Source organism: Pleurodeles waltl, unplaced genomic scaffold (genome assembly GCF_031143425.1).
Source record: "Pleurodeles waltl isolate 20211129_DDA unplaced genomic scaffold, aPleWal1.hap1.20221129 scaffold_519, whole genome shotgun sequence".
NCBI lineage: Eukaryota > Metazoa > Chordata > Amphibia > Caudata > Salamandridae > Pleurodeles > Pleurodeles waltl.
In genome coordinates, this window is record NW_027150227.1 from 31095 (window position 1) to 58000 (window position 26906).

Genomic DNA, 26906 nt, shown 5'->3' on the forward strand with positions numbered 1-26906 from the left:
ACACTTGCGTCTGCAACTCACTTCATTCTTCCACACCTAATAGATCATCGTCCTTTTATCAGATTTCCCACACGCTGTGCTGATTTTTTGCATTTGGTTGCCAACTGTAGGCTCGAGCACTATTTCTTGGGGGCTAAGGATTATTCATGGTACAAGTCTTAAAGAAAATAAGTCGGGGGACTAACCAAGTTAGACACTATGCAAGTGACATCACGGCACATGACATCACGGCACATGACATCAGGCCGTGTGAAATCGCACCTGGAAAAACAGGAAGTGGCATCACAACCCATGACCTGCCAGGAAATGAGATGCCAAGAAGTGAGATCTGATCTGAAGACCTGACACATATGCTTACCGCAAGAAAGCAAAGCCTTAGCTTGGGGAGCCTTGGTCCGTCGTGGAGCAAATGCTGTCTTGACTTTGGGCCGAGTGTAAAGTGCATAAAAAGTGTACGTTTTCCTTGGGAAAGTGTGTATTTTCGTGTTAATGCTGTTCTTTTTCCTTTCTTTTTTTAAGAGAGTAAAAAAAGAGTGTAGTAAATAAAAAGTGTAAAATGAAATTAGCGAGGAAGCTGTGTAATGGAGGTTAGACGTGCGCCACCTAGTGTGTGCGAGAGGCAAAATGCCTACAGCACCTGGTATTCCCAGGCGGTCTCCCATCCAAGTACTAACCAGGCCCGACCCTGCTTAGCTTCCGAGATCGGACGAGATCGGGCGCATTCAGGGTGGTATGGCCGTAGGCAGGAAAAGCTGCACTTTCAGCTCTCTTCTGCTCACCCGGCCCACCCGCCTGGAGCCTACTGCTCTTAATTGCAGCGGAACACCCTCCCACTGGGAACTCCCACACTGCCCCAGGCACAATGCCCCAACCCACACGGAACAACATTTTGTACTCCTCCATTTACCATGCTCGGCGCTACTCCCGCTTCTCTCGTCTTCACAGGCTGCAGCAGCCCCCACCAAACCTAGCACGACCAGCAGACGGCGCCTGTCACACTCTCAATTGCAATGGACAACCCTCACCTCACACAGCATGTGCTGCGCCTCCTTGGACCCCTCCTTAGGGCATGACACCGAGGAGTCACCAGGGGAGACGCTGCTTCTCAACAGCAGCCTTCATTCCCCCCTCCCAAGGACCAATAGTTGCTGCTCTGCAGTTCTCTTTTCCTCATCCCACTGGGTGGCGACACCTCCATTCACTCTGGCCAGGAGAAATAGCTCTTCTACACTACCTTAACAACTCCAGAAAGAAACGGGAAGGCACGCCAATCACTTACCTCTTCTTGCACTTTTTTCACTTACTGGAGAGGCTCTGTCACTCAGACTCTGCCATCTGCAACACATTCGCCATGCCTTGCAGGCAGAGGGTGGCCAGTCTTTCCTTTCCTTTTGGCAAACCAGGGTCCCACTGAAAGTACGTAGGAGTTGTCGGAAAAATCGGATCTGTCATCATGGACTCCTTTCTGAAACAAGATGCAAAATAACGCCCCTTCTCACAATCCCAGTGAAAGTGAAAGGGTCAGAGGTGTGTTGTTTAATGCTAAGGACGCAACAGTGGATCACGTGCTCTCTGCTGGGATGTTTTCCTATGTTGAAGAGGGTTTATTCTGCACAGGCCCTGCTCACCCATTCTTTCTGTGGTCGATAAATGGATCGTTGAGTTAATGACACCTGTTACAGCGCCAGGAAATGCCGGAAAATGCTGCCGAATGCTTTTAAAACAGCTCAAATTGTACGCACCTTTCCTCTTTTTATTCCCTGTTTCTGGAATGCTCTGCTTTTGGACTCTATTACACTTGCGTCTGCAACTCACTTCATTCTTCCACACCTAATAGATCATCGTCCTTTTATCAGATTTCCCACACGCTGTGCTGATTTTTTGCATTTGGTTGCCAACTGTAGGCTCGAGCACTATTTCTTGGGGGCTAAGGATTATTCATGGTACAAGTCTTAAAGAAAATAAGTCGGGGGACTAAACAAGTTAGACACTATGCAAGTGACATCACGGCACATGACATCACGGCACATGACATCAGGCCGTGTGAAATCGCACCTGGAAAAACAGGAAGTGGCATCACAACCCATGACCTGCCCGGAAATGAGATGCCAAGAATTGAGATCTGATCTGAAGACCTGACACATATGCTTACCGCAAGAAAGCAAAGCCTTAGCTTGGGGAGCCTTGGTCCGTCGTGGAGCAAATGCTGTCTTGACTTTGGGCCGAGTGTAAAGTGCATAATAATTGTACGTTTTCCTTGGGAAAGTGTGTATTTTCGTGTTAATGCTGTTCTTTTTCCTTTCTTTTTTTAAGAGAGTAAAAAAAGAGTGTAGTAAATAAAAAGTGTAAAATGAAATTAGCGAGGAAGCTGTGTAATGGAGGTTAGACGTGCGCCACCTAGTGTGTGCGAGAGGCAAAATGCCTACAGCACCTGGTATTCCCAGGCGGTCTCCCATCCAAGTACTAACCAGGCCCGACCCTGCTTAGCTTCCGAGATCGGACGAGATCGGGCGCATTCAGGGTGGTATGGCCGTAGGCAGGAAAAGCTGCACTTTCAGCTCTCTTCTGCTCACCCGGCCCACCCGCCTGGAGCCTACTGCTCTTAATTGCAGCGGAACACCCTCCCACTGGGAACTCCCACACTGCCCCAGGCACAATGCCCCAACCCACACGGAACAACATTTTGTACTCCTCCATTTACCATGCTCGGCGCTACTCCCGCTTCTCTCGTCTTCACAGGCTGCTGCAGCCCCCACCAAACCTAGCACGACCAGCAGACGGCGCCTGTCACACTCTCAATTGCAATGGACAACCCTCACCTCACACAGCATGTGCTGCGCCTCCTTGGACCCCTCCTTAGGGCATGACACCGAGGAGTCACCAGGGGAGACGCTGCTTCTCAACAGCAGCCTTCATTCCCCCCTCCCAAGGACCAATAGTTGCTGCTATGCAGTTCTCTTTTCCTCATCCCACTGGGTGGCGACACCTCCATTCACTCTGGCCAGGAGAAATAGCTCTTCTACACTACCTTAACAACTCCAGAAAGAAACGGGAAGGCACGCCAATCACTTACCTCTTCTTGCACTTTTTTCACTTACTGGAGAGGCTCTGTCACTCAGACTCTGCCATCTGCAACACATTCGCCATGCCTTGCAGGCAGAGGGTGGCCAGTCTTTCCTTTCCTTTTGGCAAACCAGGGTCCCACTGAAAGTACGTAGGAGTTGTCGGAAAAATCGGATCTGTCATCATGGACTCCTTTCTGAAACAAGATGCAAAATAACGCCCCTTCTCACAATCCCAGTGAAAGTGAAAGGGTCAGAGGTGTGTTGTTTAATGCTAAGGACGCAACAGTGGATCACGTGCTCTCTGCTGGGATGTTTTCCTATGTTGAAGAGGGTTTATTCTGCACAGGCCCTGCTCACCCATTCTTTCTGTGGTCGATAAATGGATCGTTGAGTTAATGACACCTGTTACAGCGCCAGGAAATGCCGGAAAATGCTGCCGAATGCTTTTAAAACAGCTCAAATTGTACGCACCTTTCCTCTTTTTATTCCCTGTTTCTGGAATGCTCTGCTTTTGGACTCTATTACACTTGCGTCTGCAACTCACTTCATTCTTCCACACCTAATAGATCATCGTCCTTTTATCAGATTTCCCACACGCTGTGCTGATTTTTTGCATTTGGTTGCCAACTGTAGGCTCGAGCACTATTTCTTGGGGGCTAAGGATTATTCATGGTACAAGTCTTAAAGAAAATAAGTCGGGGGACTAACCAAGTTAGACACTATGCAAGTGACATCACGGCACATGACATCACGGCACATGACATCAGGCCGTGTGAAATCGCACCTGGAAAAACAGGAAGTGGCATCACAACCCATGACCTGCCAGGAAATGAGATGCCAAGAAGTGAGATCTGATCTGAAGACCTGACACATATGCTTACCGCAAGAAAGCAAAGCCTTAGCTTGGGGAGCCTTGGTCCGTCGTGGAGCAAATGCTGTCTTGACTTTGGGCCGAGTGTAAAGTGCATAAAAAGTGTACGTTTTCCTTGGGAAAGTGTGTATTTTCGTGTTAATGCTGTTCTTTTTCCTTTCTTTTTTTAAGAGAGTAAAAAAAGAGTGTAGTAAATAAAAAGTGTAAAATGAAATTAGCGAGGAAGCTGTGTAATGGAGGTTAGACGTGCGCCACCTAGTGTGTGCGAGAGGCAAAATGCCTACAGCACCTGGTATTCCCAGGCGGTCTCCCATCCAAGTACTAACCAGGCCCGACCCTGCTTAGCTTCCGAGATCGGACGAGATCGGGCGCATTCAGGGTGGTATGGCCGTAGGCAGGAAAAGCTGCACTTTCAGCTCTCTTCTGCTCACCCGGCCCACCCGCCTGGAGCCTACTGCTCTTAATTGCAGCGGAACACCCTCCCACTGGGAACTCCCACACTGCCCCAGGCACAATGCCCCAACCCACACGGAACAACATTTTGTACTCCTCCATTTACCATGCTCGGCGCTACTCCCGCTTCTCTCGTCTTCACAGGCTGCTGCAGCCCCCACCAAACCTAGCACGACCAGCAGACGGCGCCTGTCACACTCTCAATTGCAATGGACAACCCTCACCTCACACAGCATGTGCTGCGCCTCCTTGGACCCCTCCTTAGGGCATGACACCGAGGAGTCACCAGGGGAGACGCTGCTTCTCAACAGCAGCCTTCATTCCCCCCTCCCAAGGACCAATAGTTGCTGCTATGCAGTTCTCTTTTCCTCATCCCACTGGGTGGCGACACCTCCATTCACTCTGGCCAGGAGAAATAGCTCTTCTACACTACCTTAACAACTCCAGAAAGAAACGGGAAGGCACGCCAATCACTTACCTCTTCTTGCACTTTTTTCACTTACTGGAGAGGCTCTGTCACTCAGACTCTGCCATCTGCAACACATTCGCCATGCCTTGCAGGCAGAGGGTGGCCAGTCTTTCCTTTCCTTTTGGCAAACCAGGGTCCCACTGAAAGTACGTAGGAGTTGTCGGAAAAATCGGATCTGTCATCATGGACTCCTTTCTGAAACAAGATGCAAAATAACGCCCCTTCTCACAATCCCAGTGAAAGTGAAAGGGTCAGAGGTGTGTTGTTTAATGCTAAGGACGCAACAGTGGATCACGTGCTCTCTGCTGGGATGTTTTCCTATGTTGAAGAGGGTTTATTCTGCACAGGCCCTGCTCACCCATTCTTTCTGTGGTCGATAAATGGATCGTTGAGTTAATGACACCTGTTACAGCGCCAGGAAATGCCGGAAAATGCTGCCGAATGCTTTTAAAACAGCTCAAATTGTACGCACCTTTCCTCTTTTTATTCCCTGTTTCTGGAATGCTCTGCTTTTGGACTCTATTACACTTGCGTCTGCAACTCACTTCATTCTTCCACACCTAATAGATCATCGTCCTTTTATCAGATTTCCCACACGCTGTGCTGATTTTTTGCATTTGGTTGCCAACTGTAGGCTCGAGCACTATTTCTTGGGGGCTAAGGATTATTCATGGTACAAGTCTTAAAGAAAATAAGTCGGGGGACTAACCAAGTTAGACACTATGCAAGTGACATCACGGCACATGACATCACGGCACATGACATCAGGCCGTGTGAAATCGCACCTGGAAAAACAGGAAGTGGCATCACAACCCATGACCTGCCAGGAAATGAGATGCCAAGAAGTGAGATCTGATCTGAAGACCTGACACATATGCTTACCGCAAGAAAGCAAAGCCTTAGCTTGGGGAGCCTTGGTCCGTCGTGGAGCAAATGCTGTCTTGACTTTGGGCCGAGTGTAAAGTGCATAATAATTGTACGTTTTCCTTGGGAAAGTGTGTATTTTCGTGTTAATGCTGTTCTTTTTCCTTTCTTTTTTTAAGAGAGTAAAAAAAGAGTGTAGTAAATAAAAAGTGTAAAATGAAATTAGCGAGGAAGCTGTGTAATGGAGGTTAGACGTGCGCCACCTAGTGTGTGCGAGAGGCAAAATGCCTACAGCACCTGGTATTCCCAGGCGGTCTCCCATCCAAGTACTAACCAGGCCCGACCCTGCTTAGCTTCCGAGATCGGACGAGATCAGGCGCATTCAGGGTGGTATGGCCGTAGGCAGGAAAAGCTGCACTTTCAGCTCTCTTCTGCTCACCCGGCCCACCCGCCTGGAGCCTACTGCTCTTAATTGCAGCGGAACACCCTCCCACTGGGAACTCCCACACTGCCCCAGGCACAATGCCCCAACCCACACGGAACAACATTTTGTACTCCTCCATTTACCATGCTCGGCGCTACTCCCGCTTCTCTCGTCTTCACAGGCTGCAGCAGCCCCCACCAAACCTAGCACGACCAGCAGACGGCGCCTGTCACACTCTCAATTGCAATGGACAACCCTCACCTCACACAGCATGTGCTGCGCCTCCTTGGACCCCTCCTTAGGGCATGACACCGAGGAGTCACCAGGGGAGACGCTGCTTCTCAACAGCAGCCTTCATTCCCCCCTCCCAAGGACCAATAGTTGCTGCTCTGCAGTTCTCTTTTCCTCATCCCACTGGGTGGCGACACCTCCATTCACTCTGGCCAGGAGAAATAGCTCTTCTACACTACCTTAACAACTCCAGAAAGAAACGGGAAGGCACGCCAATCACTTACCTCTTCTTGCACTTTTTTCACTTACTGGAGAGGCTCTGTCACTCAGACTCTGCCATCTGCAACACATTCGCCATGCCTTGCAGGCAGAGGGTGGCCAGTCTTTCCTTTCCTTTTGGCAAACCAGGGTCCCACTGAAAGTACGTAGGAGTTGTCGGAAAAATCGGATCTGTCATCATGGACTCCTTTCTGAAACAAGATGCAAAATAACGCCCCTTCTCACAATCCCAGTGAAAGTGAAAGGGTCAGAGGTGTGTTGTTTAATGCTAAGGACGCAACAGTGGATCACGTGCTCTCTGCTGGGATGTTTTCCTATGTTGAAGAGGGTTTATTCTGCACAGGCCCTGCTCACCCATTCTTTCTGTGGTCGATAAATGGATCGTTGAGTTAATGACACCTGTTACAGCGCCAGGAAATGCCGGAAAATGCTGCCGAATGCTTTTAAAACAGCTCAAATTGTACGCACCTTTCCTCTTTTTATTCCCTGTTTCTGGAATGCTCTGCTTTTGGACTCTATTACACTTGCGTCTGCAACTCACTTCATTCTTCCACACCTAATAGATCATCGTCCTTTTATCAGATTTCCCACACGCTGTGCTGATTTTTTGCATTTGGTTGCCAACTGTAGGCTCGAGCACTATTTCTTGGGGGCTAAGGATTATTCATGGTACAAGTCTTAAAGAAAATAAGTCGGGGGACTAAACAAGTTAGACACTATGCAAGTGACATCACGGCACATGACATCACGGCACATGACATCAGGCCGTGTGAAATCGCACCTGGAAAAACAGGAAGTGGCATCACAACCCATGACCTGCCCGGAAATGAGATGCCAAGAATTGAGATCTGATCTGAAGACCTGACACATATGCTTACCGCAAGAAAGCAAAGCCTTAGCTTGGGGAGCCTTGGTCCGTCGTGGAGCAAATGCTGTCTTGACTTTGGGCCGAGTGTAAAGTGCATAATAATTGTACGTTTTCCTTGGGAAAGTGTGTATTTTCGTGTTAATGCTGTTCTTTTTCCTTTCTTTTTTTAAGAGAGTAAAAAAAGAGTGTAGTAAATAAAAAGTGTAAAATGAAATTAGCGAGGAAGCTGTGTAATGGAGGTTAGACGTGCGCCACCTAGTGTGTGCGAGAGGCAAAATGCCTACAGCACCTGGTATTCCCAGGCGGTCTCCCATCCAAGTACTAACCAGGCCCGACCCTGCTTAGCTTCCGAGATCGGACGAGATCGGGCGCATTCAGGGTGGTATGGCCGTAGGCAGGAAAAGCTGCACTTTCAGCTCTCTTCTGCTCACCCGGCCCACCCGCCTGGAGCCTACTGCTCTTAATTGCAGCGGAACACCCTCCCACTGGGAACTCCCACACTGCCCCAGGCACAATGCCCCAACCCACACGGAACAACATTTTGTACTCCTCCATTTACCATGCTCGGCGCTACTCCCGCTTCTCTCGTCTTCACAGGCTGCTGCAGCCCCCACCAAACCTAGCACGACCAGCAGACGGCGCCTGTCACACTCTCAATTGCAATGGACAACCCTCACCTCACACAGCATGTGCTGCGCCTCCTTGGACCCCTCCTTAGGGCATGACACCGAGGAGTCACCAGGGGAGACGCTGCTTCTCAACAGCAGCCTTCATTCCCCCCTCCCAAGGACCAATAGTTGCTGCTATGCAGTTCTCTTTTCCTCATCCCACTGGGTGGCGACACCTCCATTCACTCTGGCCAGGAGAAATAGCTCTTCTACACTACCTTAACAACTCCAGAAAGAAACGGGAAGGCACGCCAATCACTTACCTCTTCTTGCACTTTTTTCACTTACTGGAGAGGCTCTGTCACTCAGACTCTGCCATCTGCAACACATTCGCCATGCCTTGCAGGCAGAGGGTGGCCAGTCTTTCCTTTCCTTTTGGCAAACCAGGGTCCCACTGAAAGTACGTAGGAGTTGTCGGAAAAATCGGATCTGTCATCATGGACTCCTTTCTGAAACAAGATGCAAAATAACGCCCCTTCTCACAATCCCAGTGAAAGTGAAAGGGTCAGAGGTGTGTTGTTTAATGCTAAGGACGCAACAGTGGATCACGTGCTCTCTGCTGGGATGTTTTCCTATGTTGAAGAGGGTTTATTCTGCACAGGCCCTGCTCACCCATTCTTTCTGTGGTCGATAAATGGATCGTTGAGTTAATGACACCTGTTACAGCGCCAGGAAATGCCGGAAAATGCTGCCGAATGCTTTTAAAACAGCTCAAATTGTACGCACCTTTCCTCTTTTTATTCCCTGTTTCTGGAATGCTCTGCTTTTGGACTCTATTACACTTGCGTCTGCAACTCACTTCATTCTTCCACACCTAATAGATCATCGTCCTTTTATCAGATTTCCCACACGCTGTGCTGATTTTTTGCATTTGGTTGCCAACTGTAGGCTCGAGCACTATTTCTTGGGGGCTAAGGATTATTCATGGTACAAGTCTTAAAGAAAATAAGTCGGGGGACTAACCAAGTTAGACACTATGCAAGTGACATCACGGCACATGACATCACGGCACATGACATCAGGCCGTGTGAAATCGCACCTGGAAAAACAGGAAGTGGCATCACAACCCATGACCTGCCAGGAAATGAGATGCCAAGAAGTGAGATCTGATCTGAAGACCTGACACATATGCTTACCGCAAGAAAGCAAAGCCTTAGCTTGGGGAGCCTTGGTCCGTCGTGGAGCAAATGCTGTCTTGACTTTGGGCCGAGTGTAAAGTGCATAAAAAGTGTACGTTTTCCTTGGGAAAGTGTGTATTTTCGTGTTAATGCTGTTCTTTTTCCTTTCTTTTTTTAAGAGAGTAAAAAAAGAGTGTAGTAAATAAAAAGTGTAAAATGAAATTAGCGAGGAAGCTGTGTAATGGAGGTTAGACGTGCGCCACCTAGTGTGTGCGAGAGGCAAAATGCCTACAGCACCTGGTATTCCCAGGCGGTCTCCCATCCAAGTACTAACCAGGCCCGACCCTGCTTAGCTTCCGAGATCGGACGAGATCGGGCGCATTCAGGGTGGTATGGCCGTAGGCAGGAAAAGCTGCACTTTCAGCTCTCTTCTGCTCACCCGGCCCACCCGCCTGGAGCCTACTGCTCTTAATTGCAGCGGAACACCCTCCCACTGGGAACTCCCACACTGCCCCAGGCACAATGCCCCAACCCACACGGAACAACATTTTGTACTCCTCCATTTACCATGCTCGGCGCTACTCCCGCTTCTCTCGTCTTCACAGGCTGCTGCAGCCCCCACCAAACCTAGCACGACCAGCAGACGGCGCCTGTCACACTCTCAATTGCAATGGACAACCCTCACCTCACACAGCATGTGCTGCGCCTCCTTGGACCCCTCCTTAGGGCATGACACCGAGGAGTCACCAGGGGAGACGCTGCTTCTCAACAGCAGCCTTCATTCCCCCCTCCCAAGGACCAATAGTTGCTGCTATGCAGTTCTCTTTTCCTCATCCCACTGGGTGGCGACACCTCCATTCACTCTGGCCAGGAGAAATAGCTCTTCTACACTACCTTAACAACTCCAGAAAGAAACGGGAAGGCACGCCAATCACTTACCTCTTCTTGCACTTTTTTCACTTACTGGAGAGGCTCTGTCACTCAGACTCTGCCATCTGCAACACATTCGCCATGCCTTGCAGGCAGAGGGTGGCCAGTCTTTCCTTTCCTTTTGGCAAACCAGGGTCCCACTGAAAGTACGTAGGAGTTGTCGGAAAAATCGGATCTGTCATCATGGACTCCTTTCTGAAACAAGATGCAAAATAACGCCCCTTCTCACAATCCCAGTGAAAGTGAAAGGGTCAGAGGTGTGTTGTTTAATGCTAAGGACGCAACAGTGGATCACGTGCTCTCTGCTGGGATGTTTTCCTATGTTGAAGAGGGTTTATTCTGCACAGGCCCTGCTCACCCATTCTTTCTGTGGTCGATAAATGGATCGTTGAGTTAATGACACCTGTTACAGCGCCAGGAAATGCCGGAAAATGCTGCCGAATGCTTTTAAAACAGCTCAAATTGTACGCACCTTTCCTCTTTTTATTCCCTGTTTCTGGAATGCTCTGCTTTTGGACTCTATTACACTTGCGTCTGCAACTCACTTCATTCTTCCACACCTAATAGATCATCGTCCTTTTATCAGATTTCCCACACGCTGTGCTGATTTTTTGCATTTGGTTGCCAACTGTAGGCTCGAGCACTATTTCTTGGGGGCTAAGGATTATTCATGGTACAAGTCTTAAAGAAAATAAGTCGGGGGACTAACCAAGTTAGACACTATGCAAGTGACATCACGGCACATGACATCACGGCACATGACATCAGGCCGTGTGAAATCGCACCTGGAAAAACAGGAAGTGGCATCACAACCCATGACCTGCCAGGAAATGAGATGCCAAGAAGTGAGATCTGATCTGAAGACCTGACACATATGCTTACCGCAAGAAAGCAAAGCCTTAGCTTGGGGAGCCTTGGTCCGTCGTGGAGCAAATGCTGTCTTGACTTTGGGCCGAGTGTAAAGTGCATAATAATTGTACGTTTTCCTTGGGAAAGTGTGTATTTTCGTGTTAATGCTGTTCTTTTTCCTTTCTTTTTTTAAGAGAGTAAAAAAAGAGTGTAGTAAATAAAAAGTGTAAAATGAAATTAGCGAGGAAGCTGTGTAATGGAGGTTAGACGTGCGCCACCTAGTGTGTGCGAGAGGCAAAATGCCTACAGCACCTGGTATTCCCAGGCGGTCTCCCATCCAAGTACTAACCAGGCCCGACCCTGCTTAGCTTCCGAGATCGGACGAGATCAGGCGCATTCAGGGTGGTATGGCCGTAGGCAGGAAAAGCTGCACTTTCAGCTCTCTTCTGCTCACCCGGCCCACCCGCCTGGAGCCTACTGCTCTTAATTGCAGCGGAACACCCTCCCACTGGGAACTCCCACACTGCCCCAGGCACAATGCCCCAACCCACACGGAACAACATTTTGTACTCCTCCATTTACCATGCTCGGCGCTACTCCCGCTTCTCTCGTCTTCACAGGCTGCAGCAGCCCCCACCAAACCTAGCACGACCAGCAGACGGCGCCTGTCACACTCTCAATTGCAATGGACAACCCTCACCTCACACAGCATGTGCTGCGCCTCCTTGGACCCCTCCTTAGGGCATGACACCGAGGAGTCACCAGGGGAGACGCTGCTTCTCAACAGCAGCCTTCATTCCCCCCTCCCAAGGACCAATAGTTGCTGCTCTGCAGTTCTCTTTTCCTCATCCCACTGGGTGGCGACACCTCCATTCACTCTGGCCAGGAGAAATAGCTCTTCTACACTACCTTAACAACTCCAGAAAGAAACGGGAAGGCACGCCAATCACTTACCTCTTCTTGCACTTTTTTCACTTACTGGAGAGGCTCTGTCACTCAGACTCTGCCATCTGCAACACATTCGCCATGCCTTGCAGGCAGAGGGTGGCCAGTCTTTCCTTTCCTTTTGGCAAACCAGGGTCCCACTGAAAGTACGTAGGAGTTGTCGGAAAAATCGGATCTGTCATCATGGACTCCTTTCTGAAACAAGATGCAAAATAACGCCCCTTCTCACAATCCCAGTGAAAGTGAAAGGGTCAGAGGTGTGTTGTTTAATGCTAAGGACGCAACAGTGGATCACGTGCTCTCTGCTGGGATGTTTTCCTATGTTGAAGAGGGTTTATTCTGCACAGGCCCTGCTCACCCATTCTTTCTGTGGTCGATAAATGGATCGTTGAGTTAATGACACCTGTTACAGCGCCAGGAAATGCCGGAAAATGCTGCCGAATGCTTTTAAAACAGCTCAAATTGTACGCACCTTTCCTCTTTTTATTCCCTGTTTCTGGAATGCTCTGCTTTTGGACTCTATTACACTTGCGTCTGCAACTCACTTCATTCTTCCACACCTAATAGATCATCGTCCTTTTATCAGATTTCCCACACGCTGTGCTGATTTTTTGCATTTGGTTGCCAACTGTAGGCTCGAGCACTATTTCTTGGGGGCTAAGGATTATTCATGGTACAAGTCTTAAAGAAAATAAGTCGGGGGACTAAACAAGTTAGACACTATGCAAGTGACATCACGGCACATGACATCACGGCACATGACATCAGGCCGTGTGAAATCGCACCTGGAAAAACAGGAAGTGGCATCACAACCCATGACCTGCCCGGAAATGAGATGCCAAGAATTGAGATCTGATCTGAAGACCTGACACATATGCTTACCGCAAGAAAGCAAAGCCTTAGCTTGGGGAGCCTTGGTCCGTCGTGGAGCAAATGCTGTCTTGACTTTGGGCCGAGTGTAAAGTGCATAATAATTGTACGTTTTCCTTGGGAAAGTGTGTATTTTCGTGTTAATGCTGTTCTTTTTCCTTTCTTTTTTAAGAGAGTAAAAAAAGAGTGTAGTAAATAAAAAGTGTAAAATGAAATTAGCGAGGAAGCTGTGTAATGGAGGTTAGACGTGCGCCACCTAGTGTGTGCGAGAGGCAAAATGCCTACAGCACCTGGTATTCCCAGGCGGTCTCCCATCCAAGTACTAACCAGGCCCGACCCTGCTTAGCTTCCGAAATCGGACGAGATCGGGCGCATTCAGGGTGGTATGGCCGTAGGCAGGAAAAGCTGCACTTTCAGCTCTCTTCTGCTCACCCGGCCCACCCGCCTGGAGCCTACTGCTCTTAATTGCAGCGGAACACCCTCCCACTGGGAACTCCCACACTGCCCCAGGCACAATGCCCCAACCCACACGGAACAACATTTTGTACTCCTCCATTTACCATGCTCGGCGCTACTCCCGCTTCTCTCGTCTTCACAGGCTGCAGCAGCCCCCACCAAACCTAGCACGACCAGCAGACGGCGCCTGTCACACTCTCAATTGCAATGGACAACCCTCACCTCACACAGCATGTGCTGCGCCTCCTTGGACCCCTCCTTAGGGCATGACACCGAGGAGTCACCAGGGGAGACGCTGCTTCTCAACAGCAGCCTTCATTCCCCCCTCCCAAGGACCAATAGTTGCTGCTATGCAGTTCTCTTTTCCTCATCCCACTGGGTGGCGACACCTCCATTCACTCTGGCCAGGAGAAATAGCTCTTCTACACTACCTTAACAACTCCAGAAAGAAACGGGAAGGCACGCCAATCACTTACCTCTTCTTGCACTTTTTTCACTTACTGGAGAGGCTCTGTCACTCAGACCCTGCCATCTGCAACACATTCGCCATGCCTTGCAGGCAGAGGGTGGCCAGTCTTTCCTTTCCTTTTGGCAAACCAGGGTCCCACTGAAAGTACGTAGGAGTTGGCGGAAAAATCGGATCTGTCATCATAGACTCCTTTCTGAAACAAGATGCAAAATAACGCCCCTTCTCACAATCCCAGTGAAAGTGAAAGGGTCAGAGGAGTGTTGTTTAATGCTAAGGACGCAACAGTGGATCACGTGCTCTCTGCTGGGATGTTTTCCTATGTTGAAGAGGGTTTATTCTGCACAGGCCCTGCTCACCCATTCTTTCTGTGGTCGATAAATGGATCGTTGAGTTAATGACACCTGTTACAGCGCCAGGAAATGCCGGAAAATGCTGCCGAATGCTTTTAAAACAGCTCAAATTGTACGCACCTTTCCTCTTTTTATTCCCTGTTTCTGGAATGCTCTGCTTTTGGACTCTATTACACTTGCGTCTGCAACTCACTTCATTCTTCCACACCTAATAGATCATCGTCCTTTTATCAGATTTCCCACACGCTGTGCTGATTTTTTGCATTTGGTTGCCAACTGTAGGCTCGAGCACTATTTCTTGGGGGCTAAGGATTATTCATGGTACAAGTCTTAAAGAAAATAAGTCGGGGGACTAAACAAGTTAGACACTATGCAAGTGACATCACGGCACATGACATCACGGCACATGACATCAGGCCGTGTGAAATCGCACCTGGAAAAACAGGAAGTGGCATCACAACCCATGACCTGCCCGGAAATGAGATGCCAAGAATTGAGATCTGATCTGAAGACCTGACACATATGCTTACCGCAAGAAAGCAAAGCCTTAGCTTGGGGAGCCTTGGTCCGTCGTGGAGCAAATGCTGTCTTGACTTTGGGCCGAGTGTAAAGTGCATAATAATTGTACGTTTTCCTTGGGAAAGTGTGTATTTTCGTGTTAATGCTGTTCTTTTTCCTTTCTTTTTTTAAGAGAGTAAAAAAAGAGTGTAGTAAATAAAAAGTGTAAAATGAAATTAGCGAGGAAGCTGTGTAATGGAGGTTAGACGTGCGCCACCTAGTGTGTGCGAGAGGCAAAATGCCTACAGCACCTGGTATTCCCAGGCGGTCTCCCATCCAAGTACTAACCAGGCCCGTCCCTGCTTAGCTTCCGAGATCGGGCGCATTCAGGGTGGTATGGCCGTAGGCAAGAAAAGCTGCACTTTCAGCTCTCTTCTGCTCACCCGGCCCACCCGCCTGGAGCCTACTGCTCTTAATTGCAGCGGAACACCCTCCCACTGGGAACTCCCACACTGCCCCAGGCACAATGCCCCAACCCACACGGAACAACATTTTGTACTCCTCCATTTACCATGCTCGGCGCTACTCCCGCTTCTCTCGTCTTCACAGGCTGCAGCAGCCCCCACCAAACCTAGCACGACCAGCAGACGGCGCCTGTCACACTCTCAATTGCAATGGACAACCCTCACCTCACACAGCATGTGCTGCGCCTCCTTGGACCCCTCCTTAGGGCATGACACCGAGGAGTCACCAGGGGAGACGCTGCTTCTCAACAGCAGCCTTCATTCCCCCCTCCCAAGGACCAATAGTTGCTGCTCTGCAGTTCTCTTTTCCTCATCCCACTGGGTGGCGACACCTCCATTCACTCTGGCCAGGAGAAATAGCTCTTCTACACTACCTTAACAACTCCAGAAAGAAACGGGAAGGCACGCCAATCACTTACCTCTTCTTGCACTTTTTTCACTTACTGGAGAGGCTCTGTCACTCAGACTCTGCCATCTGCAACACATTCGCCATGCCTTGCAGGCAGAGGGTGGCCAGTCTTTCCTTTCCTTTTGGCAAACCAGGGTCCCACTGAAAGTACGTAGGAGTTGTCGGAAAAATCGGATCTGTCATCATGGACTCCTTTCTGAAACAAGATGCAAAATAACGCCCCTTCTCACAATCCCAGTGAAAGTGAAAGGGTCAGAGGTGTGTTGTTTAATGCTAAGGACGCAACAGTGGATCACGTGCTCTCTGCTGGGATGTTTTCCTATGTTGAAGAGGGTTTATTCTGCACAGGCCCTGCTCACCCATTCTTTCTGTGGTCGATAAATGGATCGTTGAGTTAATGACACCTGTTACAGCGCCAGGAAATGCCGGAAAATGCTGCCGAATGCTTTTAAAACAGCTCAAATTGTACGCACCTTTCCTCTTTTTATTCCCTGTTTCTGGAATGCTCTGCTTTTGGACTCTATTACACTTGCGTCTGCAACTCACTTCATTCTTCCACACCTAATAGATCATCGTCCTTTTATCAGATTTCCCACACGCTGTGCTGATTTTTTGCATTTGGTTGCCAACTGTAGGCTCGAGCACTATTTCTTGGGGGCTAAGGATTATTCATGGTACAAGTCTTAAAGAAAATAAGTCGGGGGACTAACCAAGTTAGACACTATGCAAGTGACATCACGGCACATGACATCACGGCACATGACATCAGGCCGTGTGAAATCGCACCTGGAAAAACAGGAAGTGGCATCACAACCCATGACCTGCCAGGAAATGAGATGCCAAGAAGTGAGATCTGATCTGAAGACCTGACACATATGCTTACCGCAAGAAAGCAAAGCCTTAGCTTGGGGAGCCTTGGTCCGTCGTGGAGCAAATGCTGTCTTGACTTTGGGCCGAGTGTAAAGTGCATAATAATTGTACGTTTTCCTTGGGAAAGTGTGTATTTTCGTGTTAATGCTGTTCTTTTTCCTTTCTTTTTTTAAGAGAGTAAAAAAAGAGTGTAGTAAATAAAAAGTGTAAAATGAAATTAGCGAGGAAGCTGTGTAATGGAGGTTAGACGTGCGCCACCTAGTGTGTGCGAGAGGCAAAATGCCTACAGCACCTGGTATTCCCAGGCGGTCTCCCATCCAAGTACTAACCAGGCCCGACCCTGCTTAGCTTCCGAGATCGGACGCATTCAGGGTGGTATGGCCGTAGGCAGGAAAAGCTGCACTTTCAGCTCTCTTCTGCTCACCCGGCCCACCCGCCTGGAGCCTACTGCTCTTAATTGCAGCGGAACACCCTCCCACTGGGAACTCCCACACTGCCCCAGGCACAATGCCCCAACCCACACGGAACAACATTTTGTACTCCTCCATTTACCATGCTCGGCGCTACTCCCGCTTCTCTCGTCTTCACAGGCTGCAGCAGCCCCCACCAAACCTAGCACGACCAGCAGACGGCGCCTGTCACACTCTCAATTGCAATGGACAACCCTCACCTCACACAGCATGTGCTGCGCCTCCTTGGACCCCTCCTTAGGGCATGACACCGAGGAGTCACCAGGGGAGACGCTGCTTCTCAACAACAGCCTTCATTCCCCCCTCCCAAGGACCAATAGTTGCTGCTCTGCAGTTCTCTTTTCCTCATCCCACTGGGTGGCGACACCTCCATTCACTCTGGCCAGGAGAAATAGCTCTTCTACACTACCTTAACAACTCCAGAAAGAAACGGGAAGGCACGCCAATCACTTACCTCTTCTTGCACTTTTTTCACTTACTGGAGAGGCTCTGTCACTCAGACTCTGCCATCTGCAACACATTCGCCATGCCTTGCAGGCAGAGGGTGGCCAGTCTTTCCTTTCCTTTTGGCAAACCAGGGTCCCACTGAAAGTACGTAGGAGTTGTCGGAAAAATCGGATCTGTCATCATGGACTCCTTTCTGAAACAAGATGCAAAATAACGCCCCTTCTCACAATCCCAGTGAAAGTGAAAGGGTCAGAGGTGTGTTGTTTAATGCTAAGGACGCAACAGTGGATCACGTGCTCTCTGCTGGGATGTTTTCCTATGTTGAAGAGGGTTTATTCTGCACAGGCCCTGCTCACCCATTCTTTCTGTGGTCGATAAATGGATCGTTGAGTTAATGACACCTGTTACAGCGCCAGGAAATGCCGGAAAATGCTGCCGAATGCTTTTAAAACAGCTCAAATTGTACGCACCTTTCCTCTTTTTATTCCCTGTTTCTGGAATGCTCTGCTTTTGGACTCTATTACACTTGCGTCTGCAACTCACTTCATTCTTCCACACCTAATAGATCATCGTCCTTTTATCAGATTTCCCACACGCTGTGCTGATTTTTTGCATTTGGTTGCCAACTGTAGGCTCGAGCACTATTTCTTGGGGGCTAAGGATTATTCATGGTACAAGTCTTAAAGAAAATAAGTCGGGGGACTAAACAAGTTAGACACTATGCAAGTGACATCACGGCACATGACATCACGGCACATGACATCAGGCCGTGTGAAATCGCACCTGGAAAAACAGGAAGTGGCATCACAACCCATGACCTGCCCGGAAATGAGATGCCAAGAATTGAGATCTGATCTGAAGACCTGACACATATGCTTACCGCAAGAAAGCAAAGCCTTAGCTTGGGGAGCCTTGGTCCGTCGTGGAGCAAATGCTGTCTTGACTTTGGGCCGAGTGTAAAGTGCATAATAATTGTACGTTTTCCTTGGGAAAGTGTGTATTTTCGTGTTAATGCTGTTCTTTTTCCTTTCTTTTTTTAAGAGAGTAAAAAAAGAGTGTAGTAAATAAAAAGTGTAAAATGAAATTAGCGAGGAAGCTGTGTAATGGAGGTTAGACGTGCGCCACCTAGTGTGTGCGAGAGGCAAAATGCCTACAGCACCTGGTATTCCCAGGCGGTCTCCCATCCAAGTACTAACCAGGCCCGACCCTGCTTAGCTTCCGAGATCGGACGCATTCAGGGTGGTATGGCCGTAGGCAGGAAAAGCTGCACTTTCAGCTCTCTTCTGCTCACCCGGCCCACCCGCCTGGAGCCTACTGCTCTTAATTGCAGCGGAACACCCTCCCACTGGGAACTCCCACACTGCCCCAGGCACAATGCCCCAACCCACACGGAACAACATTTTGTACTCCTCCATTTACCATGCTCGGCGCTACTCCCGCTTCTCTCGTCTTCACAGGCTGCAGCAGCCCCCACCAAACCTAGCACGACCAGCAGACGGCGCCTGTCACACTCTCAATTGCAATGGACAACCCTCACCTCACACAGCATGTGCTGCGCCTCCTTGGACCCCTCCTTAGGGCATGACACCGAGGAGTCACCAGGGGAGACGCTGCTTCTCAACAACAGCCTTCATTCCCCCCTCCCAAGGACCAATAGTTGCTGCTCTGCAGTTCTCTTTTCCTCATCCCACTGGGTGGCGACACCTCCATTCACTCTGGCCAGGAGAAATAGCTCTTCTACACTACCTTAACAACTCCAGAAAGAAACGGGAAGGCACGCCAATCACTTACCTCTTCTTGCACTTTTTTCACTTACTGGAGAGGCTCTGTCACTCAGACTCTGCCATCTGCAACACATTCGCCATGCCTTGCAGGCAGAGGGTGGCCAGTCTTTCCTTTCCTTTTGGCAAACCAGGGTCCCACTGAAAGTACGTAGGAGTTGTCGGAAAAATCGGATCTGTCATCATGGACTCCTTTCTGAAACAAGATGCAAAATAACGCCCCTTCTCACAATCCCAGTGAAAGTGAAAGGGTCAGAGGTGTGTTGTTTAATGCTAAGGACGCAACAGTGGATCACGTGCTCTCTGCTGGGATGTTTTCCTATGTTGAAGAGGGTTTATTCTGCACAGGCCCTGCTCACCCATTCTTTCTGTGGTCGATAAATGGATCGTTGAGTTAATGACACCTGTTACAGCGCCAGGAAATGCCCGAAAATGCTGCCGAATGCTTTTAAAACAGCTCAAATTGTACGCACCTTTCCTCTTTTTATTCCCTGTTTCTGGAATGCTCTGCTTTTGGACTCTATTACACTTGCGTCTGCAACTCACTTCATTCTTCCACACCTAATAGATCATCGTCCTTTTATCAGATTTCCCACACGCTGTGCTGATTTTTTGCATTTGGTTGCCAACTGTAGGCTCGAGCACTATTTCTTGGGGGCTAAGGATTATTCATGGTACAAGTCTTAAAGAAAATAAGTCGGGGGACTAAACAAGTTAGACACTATGCAAGTGACATCACGGCACATGACATCACGGCACATGACATCAGGCCGTGTGAAATCGCACCTGGAAAAACAGGAAGTGGCATCACAACCCATGACCTGCCCGGAAATGAGATGCCAAGAATTGAGATCTGATCTGAAGACCTGACACATATGCTTACCGCAAGAAAGCAAAGCCTTAGCTTGGGGAGCCTTGGTCCGTCGTGGAGCAAATGCTGTCTTGACTTTGGGCCGAGTGTAAAGTGCATAATAATTGTACGTTTTCCTTGGGAAAGTGTGTATTTTCGTGTTAATGCTGTTCTTTTTCCTTTCTTTTTTTAAGAGAGTAAAAAAAGAGTGTAGTAAATAAAAAGTGTAAAATGAAATTAGCGAGGAAGCTGTGTAATGGAGGTTAGACGTGCGCCACCTAGTGTGTGCGAGAGGCAAAATGCCTACAGCACCTGGTATTCCCAGGCGGTCTCCCATCCAAGTACTAACCAGGCCCGACCCTGCTTAGCTTCCGAGATCGGACGAGATCGGGCGCATTCAGGGTGGTATGGCCGTAGGCAGGAAAAGCTGCACTTTCAGCTCTCTTCTGCTCACCCGGCCCACCCGCCTGGAGCCTACTGCTCTTAATTGCAGCGGAACACCCTCCCACTGGGAACTCCCACACTGCCCCAGGCACAATGCCCCAACCCACACGGAACAACATTTTGTACTCCTCCATTTACCATGCTCGGCGCTACTCCCGCTTCTCTCGTCTTCACAGGCTGCAGCAGCCCCCACCAAACCTAGCACGACCAGCAGACGGCGCCTGTCACACTCTCAATTGCAATGGACAACCCTCACCTCACACAGCATGTGCTGCGCCTCCTTGGACCCCTCCTTAGGGCATGACACCGAGGAGTCACCAGGGGAGACGCTGCTTCTCAACAGCAGCCTTCATTCCCCCCTCCCAAGGACCAATAGTTGCTGCTATGCAGTTCTCTTTTCCTCATCCCACTGGGTGGCGACACCTCCATTCACTCTGGCCAGGAGAAATAGCTCTTCTACACTACCTTAACAACTCCAGAAAGAAACGGGAAGGCACGCCAATCACTTACCTCTTCTTGCACTTTTTTCACTTACTGGAGAGGCTCTGTCACTCAGACCCTGCCATCTGCAACACATTCGCCATGCCTTGCAGGCAGAGGGTGGCCAGTCTTTCCTTTCCTTTTGGCAAACCAGGGTCCCACTGAAAGTACGTAGGAGTTGTCGGAAAAATCGGATCTGTCATCATAGACTCCTTTCTGAAACAAGATGCAAAATAACGCCCCTTCTCACAATCCCAGTGAAAGTGAAAGGGTCAGAGGAGTGTTGTTTAATGCTAAGGACGCAACAGTGGATCACGTGCTCTCTGCTGGGATGTTTTCCTATGTTGAAGAGGGTTTATTCTGCACAGGCCCTGCTCACCCATTCTTTCTGTGGTCGATAAATGGATCGTTGAGTTAATGACACCTGTTACAGCGCCAGGAAATGCCGGAAAATGCTGCCGAATGCTTTTAAAACAGCTCAAATTGTACGCACCTTTCCTCTTTTTATTCCCTGTTTCTGGAATGCTCTGCTTTTGGACTCTATTACACTTGCGTCTGCAACTCACTTCATTCTTCCACACCTAATAGATCATCCTCCTTTTATCAGATTTCCCACACGCTGTGCTGATTTTTTGCATTTGGTTGCCAACTGTAGGCTCGAGCACTATTTCTTGGGGGCTAAGGATTATTCATGGTACAAGTCTTAAAGAAAATAAGTCGGGGGACTAAACAAGTTAGACACTATGCAAGTGACATCACGGCACATGACATCACGGCACATGACATCAGGCCGTGTGAAATCGCACCTGGAAAAACAGGAAGTGGCATCACAACCCATGACCTGCCCGGAAATGAGATGCCAAGAATTGAGATCTGATCTGAAGACCTGACACATATGCTTACCGCAAGAAAGCAAAGCCTTAGCTTGGGGAGCCTTGGTCCGTCGTGGAGCAAATGCTGTCTTGAATTTGGGCCGAGTGTAAAGTGCATAATAATTGTACGTTTTCCTTGGGAAAGTGTGTATTTTCGTGTTAATGCTGTTCTTTTTCCTTTCTTTTTTTAAGAGAGTAAAAAAAGAGTGTAGTAAATAAAAAGTGTAAAATGAAATTAGCGAGGAAGCTGTGTAATGGAGGTTAGACGTGCGCCACCTAGTGTGTGCGAGAGGCAAAATGCCTACAGCACCTGGTATTCCCAGGCGGTCTCCCATCCAAGTACTAACCAGGCCCGTCCCTGCTTAGCTTCCGAGATCGGGCGCATTCAGGGTGGTATGGCCGTAGGCAGGAAAAGCTGCACTTTCAGCTCTCTTCTGCTCACCCGGCCCACCCGCCTGGAGCCTACTGCTCTTAATTGCAGCGGAACACCCTCCCACTGGGAACTCCCACACTGCCCCAGGCACAATGCCCCAACCCACACGGAACAACATTTTGTACTCCTCCATTTACCATGCTCGGCGCTACTCCCGCTTCTCTCGTCTTCACAGGCTGCAGCAGCCCCCACCAAACCTAGCACGACCAGCAGACGGCGCCTGTCACACTCTCAATTGCAATGGACAACCCTCACCTCACACAGCATGTGCTGCGCCTCCTTGGACCCCTCCTTAGGGCATGACACCGAGGAGTCACCAGGGGAGACGCTGCTTCTCAACAGCAGCCTTCATTCCCCCCTCCCAAGGACCAATAGTTGCTGCTCTGCAGTTCTCTTTTCCTCATCCCACTGGGTGGCGACACCTCCATTCACTCTGGCCAGGAGAAATAGCTCTTCTACACTACCTTAACAACTCCAGAAAGAAACGGGAAGGCACGCCAATCACTTACCTCTTCTTGCACTTTTTTCACTTACTGGAGAGGCTCTGTCACTCAGACTCTGCCATCTGCAACACATTCGCCATGCCTTGCAGGCAGAGGGTGGCCAGTCTTTCCTTTCCTTTTGGCAAACCAGGGTCCCACTGAAAGTACGTAGGAGTTGGCGGAAAAATCGGATCTGTCATCATGGACTCCTTTCTGAAACAAGATGCAAAATAACGCCCCTTCTCACAATCCCAGTGAAAGTGAAAGGGTCAGAGGTGTGTTGTTTAATGCTAAGGACGCAACAGTGGATCACGTGCTCTCTGCTGGGATGTTTTCCTATGTTGAAGAGGGTTTATTCTGCACAGGCCCTGCTCACCCATTCTTTCTGTGGTCGATAAATGGATCGTTGAGTTAATGACACCTGTTACAGCGCCAGGAAATGCCGGAAAATGCTGCCGAATGCTTTTAAAACAGCTCAAATTGTACGCACCTTTCCTCTTTTTATTCCCTGTTTCTGGAATGCTCTGCTTTTGGACTCTATTACACTTGCGTCTGCAACTCACTTCATTCTTCCACACCTAATAGATCATCGTCCTTTTATCAGATTTCCCACACGCTGTGCTGATTTTTTGCATTTGGTTGCCAACTGTAGGCTCGAGCACTATTTCTTGGGGGCTAAGGATTATTCATGGTACAAGTCTTAAAGAAAATAAGTCGGGGGACTAACCAAGTTAGACACTATGCAAGTGACATCACGGCACATGACATCACGGCACATGACATCAGGCCGTGTGAAATCGCACCTGGAAAAACAGGAAGTGGCATCACAACCCATGACCTGCCAGGAAATGAGATGCCAAGAAGTGAGATCTGATCTGAAGACCTGACACATATGCTTACCGCAAGAAAGCAAAGCCTTAGCTTGGGGAGCCTTGGTCCGTCGTGGAGCAAATGCTGTCTTGACTTTGGGCCGAGTGTAAAGTGCATAATAATTGTACGTTTTCCTTGGGAAAGTGTGTATTTTCGTGTTAATGCTGTTCTTTTTCCTTTCTTTTTTTAAGAGAGTAAAAAAAGAGTGTAGTAAATAAAAAGTGTAAAATGAAATTAGCGAGGAAGCTGTGTAATGGAGGTTAGACGTGCGCCACCTAGTGTGTGCGAGAGGCAAAATGCCTACAGCACCTGGTATTCCCAGGCGGTCTCCCATCCAAGTACTAACCAGGCCCGACCCTGCTTAGCTTCCGAGATCGGACGCATTCAGGGTGGTATGGCCGTAGGCAGGAAAAGCTGCACTTTCAGCTCTCTTCTGCTCACCCGGCCCACCCGCCTGGAGCCTACTGCTCTTAATTGCAGCGGAACACCCTCCCACTGGGAACTCCCACACTGCCCCAGGCACAATGCCCCAACCCACACGGAACAACATTTTGTACTCCTCCATTTACCATGCTCGGCGCTACTCCCGCTTCTCTCGTCTTCACAGGCTGCAGCAGCCCCCACCAAACCTAGCACGACCAGCAGACGGCGCCTGTCACACTCTCAATTGCAATGGACAACCCTCACCTCACACAGCATGTGCTGCGCCTCCTTGGACCCCTCCTTAGGGCATGACACCGAGGAGTCACCAGGGGAGACGCTGCTTCTCAACAACAGCCTTCATTCCCCCCTCCCAAGGACCAATAGTTGCTGCTCTGCAGTTCTCTTTTCCTCATCCCACTGGGTGGCGACACCTCCATTCACTCTGGCCAGGAGAAATAGCTCTTCTACACTACCTTAACAACTCCAGAAAGAAACGGGAAGGCACGCCAATCACTTACCTCTTCTTGCACTTTTTTCACTTACTGGAGAGGCTCTGTCACTCAGACTCTGCCATCTGCAACACATTCGCCATGCCTTGCAGGCAGAGGGTGGCCAGTCTTTCCTTTCCTTTTGGCAAACCAGGGTCCCACTGAAAGTACGTAGGAGTTGTCGGAAAAATCGGATCTGTCATCATGGACTCCTTTCTGAAACAAGATGCAAAATAACGCCCCTTCTCACAATCCCAGTGAAAGTGAAAGGGTCAGAGGTGTGTTGTTTAATGCTAAGGACGCAACAGTGGATCACGTGCTCTCTGCTGGGATGTTTTCCTATGTTGAAGAGGGTTTATTCTGCACAGGCCCTGCTCACCCATTCTTTCTGTGGTCGATAAATGGATCGTTGAGTTAATGACACCTGTTACAGCGCCAGGAAATGCCGGAAAATGCTGCCGAATGCTTTTAAAACAGCTCAAATTGTACGCACCTTTCCTCTTTTTATTCCCTGTTTCTGGAATGCTCTGCTTTTGGACTCTATTACACTTGCGTCTGCAACTCACTTCATTCTTCCACACCTAATAGATCATCGTCCTTTTATCAGATTTCCCACACGCTGTGCTGATTTTTTGCATTTGGTTGCCAACTGTAGGCTCGAGCACTATTTCTTGGGGGCTAAGGATTATTCATGGTACAAGTCTTAAAGAAAATAAGTCGGGGGACTAAACAAGTTAGACACTATGCAAGTGACATCACGGCACATGACATCACGGCACATGACATCAGGCCGTGTGAAATCGCACCTGGAAAAACAGGAAGTGGCATCACAACCCATGACCTGCCCGGAAATGAGATGCCAAGAATTGAGATCTGATCTGAAGACCTGACACATATGCTTACCGCAAGAAAGCAAAGCCTTAGCTTGGGGAGCCTTGGTCCGTCGTGGAGCAAATGCTGTCTTGACTTTGGGCCGAGTGTAAAGTGCATAATAATTGTACGTTTTCCTTGGGAAAGTGTGTATTTTCGTGTTAATGCTGTTCTTTTTCCTTTCTTTTTTTAAGAGAGTAAAAAAAGAGTGTAGTAAATAAAAAGTGTAAAATGAAATTAGCGAGGAAGCTGTGTAATGGAGGTTAGACGTGCGCCACCTAGTGTGTGCGAGAGGCAAAATGCCTACAGCACCTGGTATTCCCAGGCGGTCTCCCATCCAAGTACTAACCAGGCCCGACCCTGCTTAGCTTCCGAGATCGGACGCATTCAGGGTGGTATGGCCGTAGGCAGGAAAAGCTGCACTTTCAGCTCTCTTCTGCTCACCCGGCCCACCCGCCTGGAGCCTACTGCTCTTAATTGCAGCGGAACACCCTCCCACTGGGAACTCCCACACTGCCCCAGGCACAATGCCCCAACCCACACGGAACAACATTTTGTACTCCTCCATTTACCATGCTCGGCGCTACTCCCGCTTCTCTCGTCTTCACAGGCTGCAGCAGCCCCCACCAAACCTAGCACGACCAGCAGACGGCGCCTGTCACACTCTCAATTGCAATGGACAACCCTCACCTCACACAGCATGTGCTGCGCCTCCTTGGACCCCTCCTTAGGGCATGACACCGAGGAGTCACCAGGGGAGACGCTGCTTCTCAACAACAGCCTTCATTCCCCCCTCCCAAGGACCAATAGTTGCTGCTCTGCAGTTCTCTTTTCCTCATCCCACTGGGTGGCGACACCTCCATTCACTCTGGCCAGGAGAAATAGCTCTTCTACACTACCTTAACAACTCCAGAAAGAAACGGGAAGGCACGCCAATCACTTACCTCTTCTTGCACTTTTTTCACTTACTGGAGAGGCTCTGTCACTCAGACCCTGCCATCTGCAACACATTCGCCATGCCTTGCAGGCAGAGGGTGGCCAGTCTTTCCTTTCCTTTTGGCAAACCAGGGTCCCACTGAAAGTACGTAGGAGTTGGCGGAAAAATCGGATCTGTCATCATAGACTCCTTTCTGAAACAAGATGCAAAATAACGCCCCTTCTCACAATCCCAGTGAAAGTGAAAGAGTCAGAGGAGTGTTGTTTAATGCTAAGGACGCAACAGTGGATCACGTGCTCTCTGCTGGGATGTTTTCCTATGTTGAAGAGGGTTTATTCTGCACAGGCCCTGCTCACCCATTCTTTCTGTGGTCGATAAATGGATCGTTGAGTTAATGACACCTGTTACAGCGCCAGGAAATGCCGGAAAATGCTGCCGAATGCTTTTAAAACAGCTCAAATTGTACGCACCTTTCCTCTTTTTATTCCCTGTTTCTGGAATGCTCTGCTTTTGGACTCTATTACACTTGCGTCTGCAACTCACTTCATTCTTCCACACCTAATAGATCATCGTCCTTTT

General features: G+C 49.2%; 9 non-coding genes and 6 pseudogenes across 9 annotated transcripts; all 15 read right to left on the reverse strand.

Moving 5' to 3' along the window:
- Positions 1-625: 625 nt before the first annotated feature.
- Positions 626-744, reverse strand: LOC138278621 (5S ribosomal RNA). Its single transcript, XR_011200769.1, has one exon. It is a non-coding gene; the product is annotated as a 5S ribosomal RNA (ribosomal RNA).
- Positions 745-2419: 1675 nt separating this feature from the next.
- On the reverse strand, positions 2420-2538 carry LOC138278622 (5S ribosomal RNA). Its single transcript, XR_011200770.1, has one exon. It is a non-coding gene; the product is annotated as a 5S ribosomal RNA (ribosomal RNA).
- A 1675-nt stretch (positions 2539-4213) lies between these two features.
- Positions 4214-4332, reverse strand: LOC138278623 (5S ribosomal RNA). Its single transcript, XR_011200771.1, has one exon. It is a non-coding gene; the product is annotated as a 5S ribosomal RNA (ribosomal RNA).
- A 1675-nt stretch (positions 4333-6007) lies between these two features.
- Positions 6008-6126, reverse strand: LOC138278635 (5S ribosomal RNA). Its single transcript, XR_011200782.1, has one exon. It is a non-coding gene; the product is annotated as a 5S ribosomal RNA (ribosomal RNA).
- Positions 6127-7801: 1675 nt separating this feature from the next.
- On the reverse strand, positions 7802-7920 carry LOC138278624 (5S ribosomal RNA). Its single transcript, XR_011200772.1, has one exon. It is a non-coding gene; the product is annotated as a 5S ribosomal RNA (ribosomal RNA).
- A 1675-nt stretch (positions 7921-9595) lies between these two features.
- LOC138278625 (5S ribosomal RNA) lies at positions 9596-9714 on the reverse strand. Its single transcript, XR_011200773.1, has one exon. It is a non-coding gene; the product is annotated as a 5S ribosomal RNA (ribosomal RNA).
- Positions 9715-11389: 1675 nt separating this feature from the next.
- On the reverse strand, positions 11390-11508 carry LOC138278636 (5S ribosomal RNA). The gene has a single exon (XR_011200783.1). It is a non-coding gene; the product is annotated as a 5S ribosomal RNA (ribosomal RNA).
- Positions 11509-13182: 1674 nt separating this feature from the next.
- LOC138278637 (5S ribosomal RNA) lies at positions 13183-13301 on the reverse strand. The gene has a single exon (XR_011200784.1). It is a non-coding gene; the product is annotated as a 5S ribosomal RNA (ribosomal RNA).
- Positions 13302-14976: 1675 nt separating this feature from the next.
- On the reverse strand, positions 14977-15085 carry LOC138278641 (5S ribosomal RNA; annotated as a pseudogene).
- Positions 15086-16760: 1675 nt separating this feature from the next.
- On the reverse strand, positions 16761-16869 carry LOC138278643 (5S ribosomal RNA; annotated as a pseudogene).
- Positions 16870-18544: 1675 nt separating this feature from the next.
- LOC138278644 (5S ribosomal RNA) lies at positions 18545-18653 on the reverse strand (annotated as a pseudogene).
- Positions 18654-20328: 1675 nt separating this feature from the next.
- Positions 20329-20447, reverse strand: LOC138278626 (5S ribosomal RNA). The gene has a single exon (XR_011200774.1). It is a non-coding gene; the product is annotated as a 5S ribosomal RNA (ribosomal RNA).
- Positions 20448-22122: 1675 nt separating this feature from the next.
- On the reverse strand, positions 22123-22231 carry LOC138278642 (5S ribosomal RNA; annotated as a pseudogene).
- Positions 22232-23906: 1675 nt separating this feature from the next.
- LOC138278645 (5S ribosomal RNA) lies at positions 23907-24015 on the reverse strand (annotated as a pseudogene).
- A 1675-nt stretch (positions 24016-25690) lies between these two features.
- Positions 25691-25799, reverse strand: LOC138278647 (5S ribosomal RNA; annotated as a pseudogene).
- Positions 25800-26906: the final 1107 nt, after the last annotated feature.